Genomic DNA, 14034 nt, shown 5'->3' on the forward strand with positions numbered 1-14034 from the left:
TGGCACTGATGGTACATTAATATTTGCGTGTGGGCACTATAAAGCTATGCTGACAGACAGGGGACTGCATTATTATCATCATCAGAAGACACTCAAGGACTTCTAATATTTAGTTTGAGTACTTAAGGGTTCATCTTTGCTTGTGGTTTAGTCCAGTGGCAAACGACATCAGCAGGAACCTATTTATGCAGTTTGATCAAATCTTTAAATTCTTGAGCCACTCTTTATCTTCAACAGATGACATTTATTTCTTCTGATAATCACAGAGTGATTTTGGTTGGAAGGGACCTCAAAGCCCATCCAGTTCCACCCGCTGCTGTGGACAGGGACACCTCCCACTGGCTCAGGGGCTCCAAGCCCCATCCAACCTGGCCTGGAACCCCTCCAGGGATGGGGCAGCCACCGCTGCTCTGGGCGACCTGTTCCAGGGCCTCCCCACTCTCACACCAAAACATTTCTTCCTAAGATCTCATCTCAACCTCTTCTCTTCCAGTTAAAAAACATTTCCTGTTGTCCTCTCCCTGCATTCCCTGAAAAAGAGCTCCTCCCCAGCTTTCCTGGAGCCCCTCTCAGCACTGGAAGCTGCTCTAAGGTCTCCTTGGAGCCTTCTCTTCTCCAGACTGAACAACCCCAACTCTCTCAGCCTGTCCTCGTGTAGGAGGAAAGAATCTTTGTGGCCTCCTCTGGTCATTTATGCATTCAAAACAAACTCTGAGCCTTCTGGCTATACCTATATAACTGGAAACAATTTTATAGTTCTTAATGTTTTTTAGTTGCATAAGTTAGTCATGCTTAATATTAAGCATATAAGCAGTCTTGGAGAACCCGGCTGGCTTGCAGCGTGTTGAGTGCTCTGTTGGATCTCCTGACCACTAACATATATGTTACAAACCGCTGTGAGAGCTGCCTTGTGGTGCAGAAATACTGTCCTAAATCCATTGGGATTGACTTGGCATTGTGAACTCTTGCTTGTCCTTTGAAATTGTTCCCTAACTTAAGGGGTTTTGGTAGAGTTCATTCACGGAGAAACGGTATTTCACAGAAACCAGGTGTTCTATCTGCTTACCCCTCTTTGGAACCTGTCTTGTCTCCAACACAGACTTTTGAGTATCTGTTGCGTTTCTTTTCTAGAGGCCTTGGAGAGAATATCACAAAAGAGGTGATGTGGTCTTTCAATCCATCCATCTTGGCAATTCCTATCAGTAAAGTTTCTCCCTCAGATGGAACTTAAGCTGCCCTAAACCTCTGCCACAAGCTGAAAATCTGCTCTTTGAAATCCTTTCTTTAGAGTGATTTATTCTCCCCCGACTTAGCAGAAATGGACATACACACTGAAAACTTGATTCTAAACTAAATCCTGGGTTTGCCCAATCATTCCTTACTGGGTTGCTTCCAGTCTCTCCTTTCTACAACACATCTTGTGTATTTTTCATTGGCTGTAAAGAAGGATTGTCTTCTGGAATGAAAGGAGAAAGAGGAATTAAAAGTGAGGAGCAAGCATAGTTAGGTGACGATAGGACAGGTTACTGGTTTGGACTTTTTGTTTGGGTAGAAATGTGGATGGCTGTGAAATACAACAAAGAATACTTGGCTGGAGGCAGACTGGAGAAACCTCCCTGGATCTAAAGTTCTCTAAACCTTAGTGCTGCACAGAGGCTGTGCGATCTCTGCCTGTAGGAAGTGTTTGAGGCAAAATGTTGCTTTAACTGAAGTTAGGAGCAAATCAGGGCAGAGTGCTGCTCAGGATAAAATTGTAATTCCCAGAGTAAAAATGTTAGATGTTTTTATTTTGCCTTTCGATGCCTTTCAGTTCCTTTCAGTGCATGCACTGACTGAGCATTTAACCACTGTGATGCAGCAATTGTTGCATGATTATGGTAGAACAGTCTACAGATTCTATAGGGATAGGTGTTTAATTCTAAATCTCCTGAAATTTAGTGTCTTGAAGAATACATTGCTTTGTCGTGAGGAATTTTCTCACTTTGAGAAATCCAAATAGATGGAGAGCTTGTAAGTTGTATATGACGAGTGAAATGTTGGCAGAAAGTTGAATGAGAGTGTCGTGAAAAAGATGTTTTACTCTTTTAAAGCAGATTGGAGAGTGAACAAATAGTTATCGTACAAACAAAAAGTATATTGAGGAAAAAAGTAATAAGTGATGCGATTCCAATGTTACTAAAATGTGAATGGTGTTCAGTTCAAACACGCTTCGATCTGACACACCGGTGGAATTTGGGATTGAGACAAACGAAGTTGTATGAAAATTCACTGTCTCAGCCCTGTGGAGGGACAAAAATCTGGGACTCAACAGACCTGGATTTTGCTGGTCTTGCTTATTGCCTTGAGAAGGCCTTCAGACATCCTTAACTGGAGATGGGAAGATTTCTCTGTAACTCACAGTCTTGGTGAAAGGAGTGAATTCTTAATTGCCTCTGGAGTAGCCCAGCATTGCTTTCAGAGACTCTGCTATGTTAGATTTGCCTCCTAATATAGACCTTACGTCTATGAAATAAGGGCTTGTGACTACCGTTCCACTGATGCTTCAGTTTTTGCACGTGGATAATGGAGATAATAATGCTGGACTTGTTTATTAAAAGAGCTGAGATAGTCACAATTTAGAATGTTTCTATATATGAACTGGATATAATTAATTTCTTTCTGTCGTTACATGCAAAATTCTGTAACAGATGGACTAGTATCTTTTGACAAATAATTTATCTGACATTTCCCTCATCAATCATGAAATAATTGGTACGTTTTTTCATCAGCTTTAAATCCTGCTTTGCTGGATATTTCACAGCATACTGATGGGATCAGTTCGGATCCGTTGAAATCAGTGAGGAGACTATCTTGTTAATCAGGCCTTGTGTTTTTACGCCAGATGATCTCAAAAGGTAACGTCATAATTATGATGTTGCCAGCAATGTGCACTCGCAGCACAGAGAGGCAGCTGTATCCTGAGCTGCAACCAAAGCAGTGGGATCAGCATTGTGAGGGAGGGGATTCCGCCCCTCTGCTCTGCTCTGGTGAGACCTCATCTGGAGCCCTGCGTTCAGTTCTGGAGTCCTCAACATAAGAAGGACATGGAGCTGTTGGAGAGAGTCCACAGGAGGCCACAGAGGGCTGAAGCACCTCCCGTATGAGGACGGGCTGAGAGAGTTGGGTTTCTTCTGCCTGAAGGCTCTGGGGAGATCTTAGAGCCTTCTTCCCATACGGGAAGGGGCTGCAGGAAAGCTGGGGAGGGGCTCTTGGTCAGGAAGGGCAGGGATAGGACGAGGGAGAACAGTTTTCAGCTGAAAGAGGGGAGATTCAGAAGAGAACTTAGGAAGAAATGTTGTGGTGCGAGCATGGGGAGGCCCTGGCCCAGGGTGCCCAGAGCAGTGGTGGCTGCCCCATCCCTGGAGGGGTTCCAGGTCAGGTTGGATGGGGCTTGGAGCCCCTGAGCCAGTGGGAGGTGTCCCTGCCCATGGCCAGGGTGTAGAACTGGATGGGCTTTGAGGTCCCTTCACAGCCAAACCATTCCATGATTCTATGAACATCCCCCTGCCTAAAGACAGTGATTTTTTTTCCATGTAGTTGTAGGACAAAACTTTGAAAAAGCTGAGCTCAATGAATCGTACCACCTCATTAAGCAGCGGCAACCGATAAATCTTGGTTTTAAGTGTCTCTTGAATTTTTAAATCTTGGAGTTGGGAATGCCCATACGGTAGATGTATGGAAATGGATCTTACAAAACTGAGCCCTAACTTTTAGAAGGGTGATTTGGATAAATGATTTCCCTTTTCTTCCACCTTTTAATTAAAACTACTGTGGCACAGACTGCATACTCCAACAGATTTCTTTTAATAAATTGCATTAGGTGCTATTAGCTTTCAGGGTATTACTCCAGATTAACTCTCTCCTCTCTAGGATTTCCTGCACTCTTTGCTATATCATTTGGGATGAAAATAGCCAGCTTGCTTTCCCATCTTCCCCTCTCTTTATTGCATCAGTATGCACTGCAAAACCAGTGGCTTGTACATCCTAAGCTAAGATAATGAGACCAATATTAATTCCACTACAGCTGCTACAGGCATGTAAATGAACCTTTCATCTGTCCAGCAAAGCAGCGCTGAGACATGCAAAGAATGCCCAGGCTAAGCGGCACAGACAGGCAGGGAGACGGCAGAGGTGAGGGCGAGAGAACAGTGTGCTAAAAACGGCTGAAATTCAAATGTCCTGAATTAATATTTTTTACTCGCATCGATGCTGTTATTGTCTAATACATTCATTAAAAATGCGAAGGCATTTTTTTTTCCTGTATGTCTCTACGGATTGGAATGTCACAGTTATTGTCCTGTAGCACTAAAAAGGACACTACATGACGCTCCCCCCACCCCAATCCAATTTTCTTAACTCATTAGCTTCAATCTTTGCTAGGGGCCACGGCTCTGCGTTGTGCCCACATTGGGTAACGTGCATTGGAGTAGAATGATTTGTCTAAAAGCACTATAGCGGTAGTAGGGCAGTGCAGGGGCTAATTAGCTTTGCCTCTCAGCAAAGCTAATTACTCTAGACACAGTGTTGTGCTGACACGGCTCTGTCGCTTTGAGTTCTGGCAGGAATTAGTTTGTGGCTGAGGTGGCTCAAGAGTGTCTGCTCCGTCTTTTTTTTGTGCACGGGTCAACCGTGCCCTAAGAAAACTTATGCAGTTGCACAGAATGGGAGGAAAACATTGACCCTCAGCTGTGTGTTGTCTTTTGTAATGCAGTTATATTTCACCAACCAACAGAGGCTTCCCAGTGCTCTGGAAAGTAAATAATTGTATTTTTTTTTTTTCCTTTAAATCAGATTTCCTCTCTGTAACAGTGCAATAAGGAATTGTCTGTGGTTATAACAACAGGAGACTGAGTGACTCTGCGTTACCGTAGGAAGCTACACCCGTTCAATCCCTACCGAGTATTTTTGCTTCTCAAACCTGCTTTACTTCAGTCCTCTCCAGTACAGCACTTAAGCACCTGTGAATGGCTGCGGAGGGGTTTAACCAGATGTTAAAGGTAAGTGTATTTTAAATGCTTTGCTGAATGGAGCCCCAAGTGAAAGCAATATGCCGAACCTTTTGACAAACATCTGATTTCTCTGAACTCAAGTGGGCTTTTATTGCAGGTTTGAACGCAGGCAGCCAGACGAGGTGTGTGGAGTAAATTACAGCGGGATAGGATTATCGGAAGGTACTCGCTTCACTGTGCGGTGACTCAGTGCTGCCTGTGCAGAGCGTCGCCTTTTGGCTGAGTTTTGTGCCAGTGACAACGAGAGGGAGATGCACTTAGGTGTGGTTTTATCAAAAGCATTTGGCCAACACTCTCAGACATGCGGTGTGAACGTTGGGGTTCTCTTGTACAGGAACAGGAGTTGGGACTCCAGGGTCCTTGTGGGTCTCTTCCCTGTAGCACAGGAGATTCTGTGCTACATTTAAATAATCAAAGCAGCCTTTTCAGGAGTATTTCACCCTTGGTAAACAGGAATTTTTAGAAATGTGAGAAAATGTGATTTATTTATTAGTTTTTGTTCACTGTGGAAGAGCTTTCCTTGATTCTTGTGTGATTCAGGACTCAGCTCCCTGATGAACAAGCACTGTTGAGAAGAGTTGCAATAATCAGGTCTCAGCATGATGCTGTGTTTGCTTTGCTTAAATTGAAGGACTTTATTGATAAGCCAGCATTAACAGAGACCATCCTAGATCATAGGTCTCTTGTGACACTTGAGGTTCTCCAGACCCAGCGCATGGTTTATGCTCTTAGACGTCAGCCCAGCATAAATCATGCATAACTAGTGGCAAGAGAAGAGCGTTGTCCCAGTAGGTGGAAAGGTGAGAGCAGACAGGGGAGGTGACTTGTCAAAATGCAACTAAAAATAGGAACCAAATTTTCAGGTTCATCCCACCATGTCTGCTGAGTGATGTTCTTTGCTGTCAGCGTTCTAATACATTATTTCCTGGTTTGGGTTTTTTTTTTCCCAGATTGGTGTAGGTCAAGGTTTTTAAGGCATTCATAGTCACGATTGAATGTTGACTCAATTAGTTATGGATCACATAATTTCCTATAGTGGATTCTTGCATTTTTTTCCGCTTAAGGCATATGTTGCTGAGCATAATCTTGTATCACTCTCATGCTATGTGAGAATTTAGCCCTAAGTGATGGGCTTCTGTAGCTTGAGATTGTTCAGCCTGGAGAGGAGAAGGCTCCGGGGAGACCTTAGAGCAGCTTCCAGGACTGAAAAGGGCTCCAGGAAAGATGGGGAGGGGCTATTAATGGGGAGTGCAGGGGTAGGACAAGGGAGAAGGGCTTGAAGCTGAAAGAGGGAAGATTGAGATGGGATCTTAGGAAGAAACGTTGTGGTGTGAGGGTGGGGAGGCCCTGGCCCAGAGCAGTGGTGGCTGCCCCATCCCTGGAGGGGTTCCAGGCCAGGTTGGATGGGGCTTGGAGCCCCTGATCCAGTGGGAGATGTCCCTGCCCATGGCAGGGGTGGAACTGGATGGGCTTTGAGGTCCCTTCCAACCCAAACCATTCCATTATTCTGTCATTACAGAGGTAGGGGCAGCAGTTGTGTCAGTTGAAAATTGTTGTGGGAAAAAAATTTCAATTGAAAATACAGTCTTATCATCAGGAGAAAAAATAGACTGTTGTTAAGTTCAGGAGATGACTTTTGAATTCTTCACTCCACTTTCACCTTTCAGGTTCAACTACAAACCCACATTGCGTTATTTGGAGAAGTATTTAATTCGTATGGTATTTACCTAGGAATGTAACATAATTTAGTGCTTCTGTACTGAAATAATGCAGAGTTTGTTCTGAATTACTCTTTGACTTTCTTAATGTGATGGGGTATTATTTTCCCCCAAAAGACTGTAATTTCCAGGTAATGGATATTCTGTAACCTATCCATCCTTAAGGAGCGAATACTTCTTTATTCTGGACTTCTGCAGAGACGTAAGAAAATATATTCATTTGTTAACTTACAATAAGAATCAGTGCCTTAAAAATGGGTCCTTCCTGACAATGCACATATTTTGCATAGATTCTGACATATTTTTCACATGTTAAGATACTCTTAGGCATTTGTGCAGACTATCTAAAGGACCTCGGTGAAGATAACCCCTCACAACTCGCCCTAGTCTTATAAAGCAGAAACTAGGATAGAAAAAATGAATAAAGAATGAATAATTGGCCTCCGGAGTATAATGTTACTGTCTGTTTCTAAAGGACATTTACTTGTGTTAAAATGAACTTATTTCTTGGCAAAAAAATACGCATTTCCGTGGGACTATAGAAGAAGTAATTGCCAAAGTTATTTGTGTCACAATAACTTATTAATCTGGAAGGATGAAGACACTACCCAGAGGTCATGTATGACCGGGTAATGAGGCCATCAAGCATCACCATAAATAATTAAACTAAGACACATTACTCAAGGATTATTTCTTCTCCCCTTCCTCAGGCACTCTGAAATTCGTTCATTATCTGTATTATTTGCGTTATGGGTGGATTCCCAATTTACTGAGCTGCTGTTTTAGTCCTTCTCAGAGAACCACAGAATGGTTATGACTGGAAGGGGTCTCTGGAGATTGACCAGTCCACGGTGATCGATCCACATGCTCAAGGCAGGACCAGCTATAGAACGTGTTGCCCAGGACTTTATCCTCTGGAATTCTGAGTAATTCCAGAACTGAAGGCTCTACAGCCTTTTGGATGACTTCTTCCAATGTCTGAGCACGCATGCAGTAAAAAGCTTTTCCTTATGTTTAAGTGCAATTTCCCATGTTTCAGTTTTCGCCCGCTGCCTCCTGTCCTGTCTCTGGGCAGCGCAAAGACTCTGCCTCTGTCATCTTTACTCCTTCCTATCAGATACTTAGACACATGGATAAGAACCTCCGGAGCCTTCTTTTCCTGAGGCTAACTCATCCCAGCTCTCCACCTCGCCTCGGCTGACAGCTGCTTCTGATTTGATCTGAGATTCATTTCACATCTCTACTTTCAAGCAGAGACCGAAAATTAGAGTTGACGTGGGATGTAACTAAAACTCGAACAAGGGTGTAGTTGAGTTATCCCAACCCCTCCGTAAGGATGAACAGAGCAGGAATTGTGACTCGGGTGCATCCAGCCAGTGGAGGACGGTGGGTTTAGTTGAAAATGGGAATGAGTTGGTGTTTTTACATGGATAACGAGGTCTGGTTGTCAGGCTGAGAAGCAGCTGATTTGATTCCTGATGATTCAGTGCCTCGTGTTAGCCACGATGACAGTCGTCAAGTTTACCTGAAAGGCATAATTAATCTGAAGTTAATTGAGTGATTCTGTATTTAATCTGCTATAACAGAGAATTCAATTGACTTCCTGAACCAATCAATTTCTCTCTCTTCTGTTGTTTTTTCAGGAGGGATTTGGTGTTTGTGGTTGGGTTTTAAATATTGTCCAAATGCACTTTTGTTCCATCTGCGGCAGACACAGACAACTCCCTCCATCACCGCCATGAACAGGATAGTGTCTACAACTCTAAAACAGTTCCTAAGGGGTTTTATCAGTCTATCCGTTATCATTGCTGGGATTTAAAACAGCCATGTTATAAAAGTCCAACAAATATCTTTGCACCACCATTTAATCTGCTTGGTTCCTAAACAATTGCGGTTTATTTTGTTTGCTCTTGCAAGCACAAATTATCCTGTAATCATTTTAGCCTTCAAGCCATGCTTACGTTGACTTGTTTGTGTTTTAAAGGGAGAAAATGCAGACGTTATCATGAAAATAAGAGAGGTTACAGGCAAATAAAAGGTGGAGGGGAGTTCCTCATTGGCAGGATGCGCACCCGCTGCAATTAATTTTCACCCTTATAGCTTATTTAGAACAACACAAAGAGCGAGGTAAATCTGAAAATTAAATAAATTACCTTTAATTTTGCTTTTGCTGGTGTTTTCTGCTAAGTGGCTATTTCAGGGTTCATCAGTGACAGGCTCTTAGACTATGTGATTGCTTGCTTTTACTCAAAAGGATTATACACAGCAGAATACTAAAGGGGACAGTATTTTTCAACTACCATACATTTCTTTACAAGCAAGGCATTGTGGTTTAGCACAGTCGAAGTCCTGAAGGATGAAACTCTACAGAGAATTACCCACCCTTGTTGAATAACTGAGCATTTCCTCTGACGACCATGTAGATCACAGGGGTGAGCGTTGATTCTTTATATTGCTTTATCACCATTCTTTTGTATTCTTTAGCTTTTTATATGGTTTGGATTTCTTCTATTTAGTGGTTAAGCAGTTACTTTTGATTCCTTGCACTTCTTTACTCTTCTTTCCTACGGTGTATATCTATACATGCCTATTTTATATAGATTTCTTGAAACGTAGGAGCCTGAAACCAAATTGTTTGATCTGTAGCTGGTGATCTTGCAGGAAATACAAGGCTCGTTCTTGGAGGGGGATGAACTCCCGGTGTCTTATCACAAATAATGATAAAGCACAGGGTAAATGAAATAGAGAGGGATGCTGGATCTGCCTCCTAGGGAGAGTCCTTCGGTGTTCTATCTGAGAGGATATGGTGAAGATGTTCTTGTGCGTGGACCTTTTAAGGAAATAAATCCCAGGGAAAGCCTGCCAGCAGCTGTTGATGTTTTCCCTGGGTCCTGTGTCCAGGCTGCTGCTGGTGAATTGGCAGAGGGATGGAACTGGAGGATCTTCAAGGTCCCTTCCAACCCAAAGCACTCTATGATTCATTTCATACATGATAGCAAAATTCTGTAAATCCGTCTTAGGTTTTATTTTCATTTTTATTCTGAAAATGTGTAGTTGCGCTAAGTCCCCGTCTATGACTGCTGCATTCTAGATTATTTTTAGGTGGAAAAATCTCCATTAAGTGTCTCTCCTATGCAGGGTGTTCAGTTGTTTTTTTCAAGTGTAATCCATGTTGTACAAGGGGCTTTCTTTGTAACTACTCAGCAGAAGTATGGCTTGATTTTGGGAGGTGCTGAGTGCCCTTGATGTCAGTTGATTTTAAGGATGCTCAGCTCTGGAGAGCACACTTTGGACAAGGCTTTAACCTCGCTGAAAATAGCTGTAATAATGAGAAATGGCAAGGCAAAGTTTTTCTTGTAGTGCACTTGGTATTTCTTTCACATTCCATGCCTCCTGTGAGAACTTTCTGAGCTTTTTTTCATGTCCCTGTTCATAATGATGTAAGCATTCAACCCAAGTAAGTTTTTCATAAGGACACTTGGAAGAAGCTTTGTCTTTTAAGACCAGAATGTCGTATAAGGTCCTTTGGTTAACCTTGTGTATTCCATAGAATCATTTTGGTTGGAAGGGACCTCAAAGCCCATCCAGTTCCATCCCCTGCCATGGGCAGGGACACCTCCCACTGGCTCAGGGGCTCCAAGAACCATCCAACCTGGCCTTGAACACCTCCAGGGATGGGGCAGCCACCACTGCTCTGGACAACCTGTTCCAGGGCCTCCCCACCCTCACAGCAAAATATTTCTTCCACTTATAGATATCCACCTCTTGCTTCTTTTAAAATTTTATTTGTATTATTAGTACCTCAAAAAACACTTTTACCTGCACAACAATTGATACCCTTGGCCATGATAGTGACTTCTAAATGCCATTGCAATGCAAGCAGTGAATAATATTCTACTTAAATAACAATCATATAAATAGCATCACACAGAGGAATTATGGAGTCTCATATGCTCTTGTACCTTCAACGGGGTTCTGCTTTTGGTTGACACTGCACCCTGTGGAAGAAACATGAATAGCACCATTCTTCCGTAGCCGGAAGGACTTCTAGCAGGACACCTACAAGTGCTGTGAGTCAGTGCATGAAAATTAGTGGTGTTAAGGCTGCACGCTTGTTAACTTTGATCAGCAGGTATACCTGGTACAGGGAGAGCAGGATCGGAAGGTTTTCAAACCACAAAACCTTCATCTGTCATTCCAGTCCACTGTAAAGAAGGGAAGTTAATGATGCAGGAAAAATGACCAGCGGCAGCAGCTGGGGCACAGTGGCTTATACTAATATTTTCAAAACAGGAACAGCCACAGGCTGGTGTTCTCAGTCTTTCCTGCAGAAATCAAGGAATAAAAAAGGGAATTACCTTGCATGGATTCTGAATGCTTAAAATAAACAGATTTCATACTACAGCCGGTGCTTGGAATTGCGGTTGTGGAAGAATGCTAACAGAAGCCCCCTTCCCAGGAGGTGCTGAAAGAACATGTGGCCATGGCACTTTGGGACATGGTCTAGTAGGTACAGTGGGGTTGGGTTGAGAGTTGGACTGGATAAGCTCAGAGCTCTTTTCCAACCTCAGTGATTCTATGGGTTGGACTCATTGATCTTAAAGGTCTTCTCCAACATAAATGATTCTGCAGTTCTCGGAATGGGGTCCCTGTACCCACACAGGAGCTGAACAGATGTAAACTTGTAGGAATAAGTCTTACTTTTTCAAATCATCCTTAGAAGCCTGCCTTTCTTCCTTTCCTTTTAAGGGCAATTCCACGAACTGCACAGTGCGAATGTACTATACTGACTCTTACAGACAAGTTCCACATATAGCTAAACAGAAACCAGTATTTTCCTACTTCTGTCCATCTTACTGAGGAAACAACCTGGTGGTAACATCTATGGAGTTCATAGTCAAGCCTAGTCCTTACAGGAGGTGTGTACCCTCTTGATGATCTGGGTCATGCATTTGCTAAGTAGACTGGAAACTCCCTATGAACAGGGTTTGAGTAGCATAAGAAATAGGATGACAAGGAGAAAAGTTTAAGAAAGCCTTTCTGACTTCCAGAACAGGTGAAAACCATAGCAAAGATTAATGTTTATGGTATTCCAGGTTGTATGTGACAGATAGAATAAACACGGAGTTAAAAAAAAAGTTCCTATTTTCAAGGCCACTTCTGGTCTTGAATACACTTGCATAGAGATGTAATTAAGCATCAAATTAAAATCAGTTGGAATAATTCACTTAAATCAGAATTAACTGTTATCAGTATCTGAAGAATTAGTTTGTTATTTTTTTAATCCATCTGGTCTTTCAGATTTTTGGAAGAACGAGACTTGCTGAGTTCTGAGCATTTTCTTTTTCCATTTCAGGTTCCACTTGTGGGTACTTCGTGTTTGAAAACCTATCCTTTCATGTGAGAACATCATATGAGGAACTTCAGGCCTGATTTACAGAGTCATTTACTTGCTGAACATGCTGACTGGTGCCTGCTAGCATTATACAAAAGCAGTGAGGTATGTATCCAATTCGCTCTTAAAGTTCCTGAGGCTTAGTTTCCTCTTATAGAGTAATTGATAATGGAAGAGACCTCTGGACATTTGTTGTCCCTCCTTTTCAGAGCAGTTAAACTGCATCATATTACTTTGCTTCATGTCTAGTTTTGACTGTTTTTGAGGGTAGAGACCCCACGACCTCTATGAGTAACCTTTTCTGGTATGTGACCATCCCATGATCAAAACCATCCTTTCTTCCATTTAGTTTCCGTTTTCTGTGCTGTTACTTGGGTTCATTTTCTTTTATTCTCTCACTGAGCTCCTCCTGTTTCTGTAGCTCACAGTTAGTATGGTTGGGTTTGACCTACAGTATCTAATGCAGTCTAGAATTAGCGACACTTGACCAGGCCCTGCAGGGATTTTTTTTATTTGGTTGCAATTTGAGAGCATGGTTAGATTACAGGACAGGTAGTCACGGATAATGGATGGAATCTGAAAAGGTGCCGGTTCAGTTCAAAGCCTTGTACAGATATTTTGTGAAACTGGGCATTTCCATCATGTGAAGTTTCAATGTTTCATCTGGGAGGCAGTTGTGTTCACTCTACCCACTTTGTTCAGATGCCCGGGGAAATGGTGGATACTCCATCCCTGGAAGGGTTCAAGGGCAGGTTGAGCAACTTGATGCAGTGGGAGGTGTCCCTGCCTATGGCAGCGGGTTGGAACTGCATGGGCTTTGAGGTCCCTTACACCCAAACCATTCTATGATTCCATCTGTGGCTCCACAAGTACATGTCGAGGGACAGTATTGCTGATTGTATATGATGCATTAAAATCAACAATGTTTAAATATCATAGAATCATAGAATCACCAGGTTGGAAAGGACCCACTGGATCATTGAGTCCAACCGTTCCTAACACTCCCTTAAACCATGTCCCTCAGCACTTCATCCACCCGTTCCTTAAACACCTCCAGGGAAGACGACTCGACCCCCTCCCCGGGCAGCTGTTCCAGTACCCAATGACTCTTACTGTGAAGAATTTTTTTCTGATATCCAACCTGAACCTCCCCTGGCGGAGCTTCAGGCCATTCCCTCTTGTCCTGTCCTCTGTCCCTTGGGAGAAGAGCCCAGCTCCCTCCTCTCCACAACCTCCTTTCAGGCAGTTGTAGAGAGCAATAAGGTCTCCCCTCAGCCTCCTCTTCTCCAGGCTAAACAACCCCAGCTCTCTCAGCCGCTCCTCGTCAGACGTTCTCCAGCCCCTCACCAGCTTCATTGCTCTTCTCTGGACACTCTCCAGAGCCTCAACATCCTTCTCGTGGTGAGGGGCCCAGAACTGAACACAGGACTCAAGGTGTGGTCTCCCCAGTGCCGAGTACAGAGGGAGAATCCCCTCCCTGGCCCTGCTGGTCACACCGTTTCTGATCCAAGCCAAGATGCCATTGGCCTTCTTGGCCCCCTGGGCACACTGCTGGCTCATGGTCAGTCGCTGTCAACCAGCACCCCCAGGTCCTTCTCCTCCGTGCAGCTCTCCAGCCACTCTTCCCCCAGTCTGTAGCTGCACAGGGTTGTTGTGCCCCAAGTGGAGGACCCGGCATTTGGCCTTGTTGAACCTCATGCCATTTGCCTCAGCGCAGCAGTCCAGCGTGTTCGGATCCCTTTGCAATATGGTAGAAACACATTCAGGAATCCAGAAAAGGGTTTATTTCAAGCTGGTTTCAACGTACCAGCCAAACGGCAGTGGTCAGGAATGGTTGATGATTAAACACTTAACATATGGAGAGCTGAAGATG

The 14034-nt window shown here is 43.5% G+C and overlaps 1 protein-coding gene across 10 annotated transcripts in view; it reads left to right on the plus strand.

The window, feature by feature from the left end:
- The window catches only part of LRRTM4 (leucine rich repeat transmembrane neuronal 4), a 519233-nt gene that overhangs the window by 246695 nt on the left and 258504 nt on the right, over nucleotides 1-14034 (plus strand). For 9 of the 10 annotated variants that reach the window (XM_054089009.1, XM_054049570.1, XM_054089008.1 and 6 more), the window contains 3 exons: nucleotides 4831-5036; nucleotides 5146-5309; nucleotides 12123-12266. The gene's annotated coding sequence lies outside the window, so the exon portion shown is untranslated. Of the gene's footprint in view, nucleotides 1-4830; nucleotides 5037-5145; nucleotides 5310-8776; nucleotides 8894-12122; nucleotides 12267-14034 lie in introns of those variants that run through there. The other variant, XM_054089007.1, reaches the window with a different exon arrangement.

The sequence above is a fragment of the Cuculus canorus genome, chromosome 26 (assembly GCF_017976375.1).
Source record: "Cuculus canorus isolate bCucCan1 chromosome 26, bCucCan1.pri, whole genome shotgun sequence".
Classification (NCBI taxonomy): domain Eukaryota; kingdom Metazoa; phylum Chordata; class Aves; order Cuculiformes; family Cuculidae; genus Cuculus; species Cuculus canorus.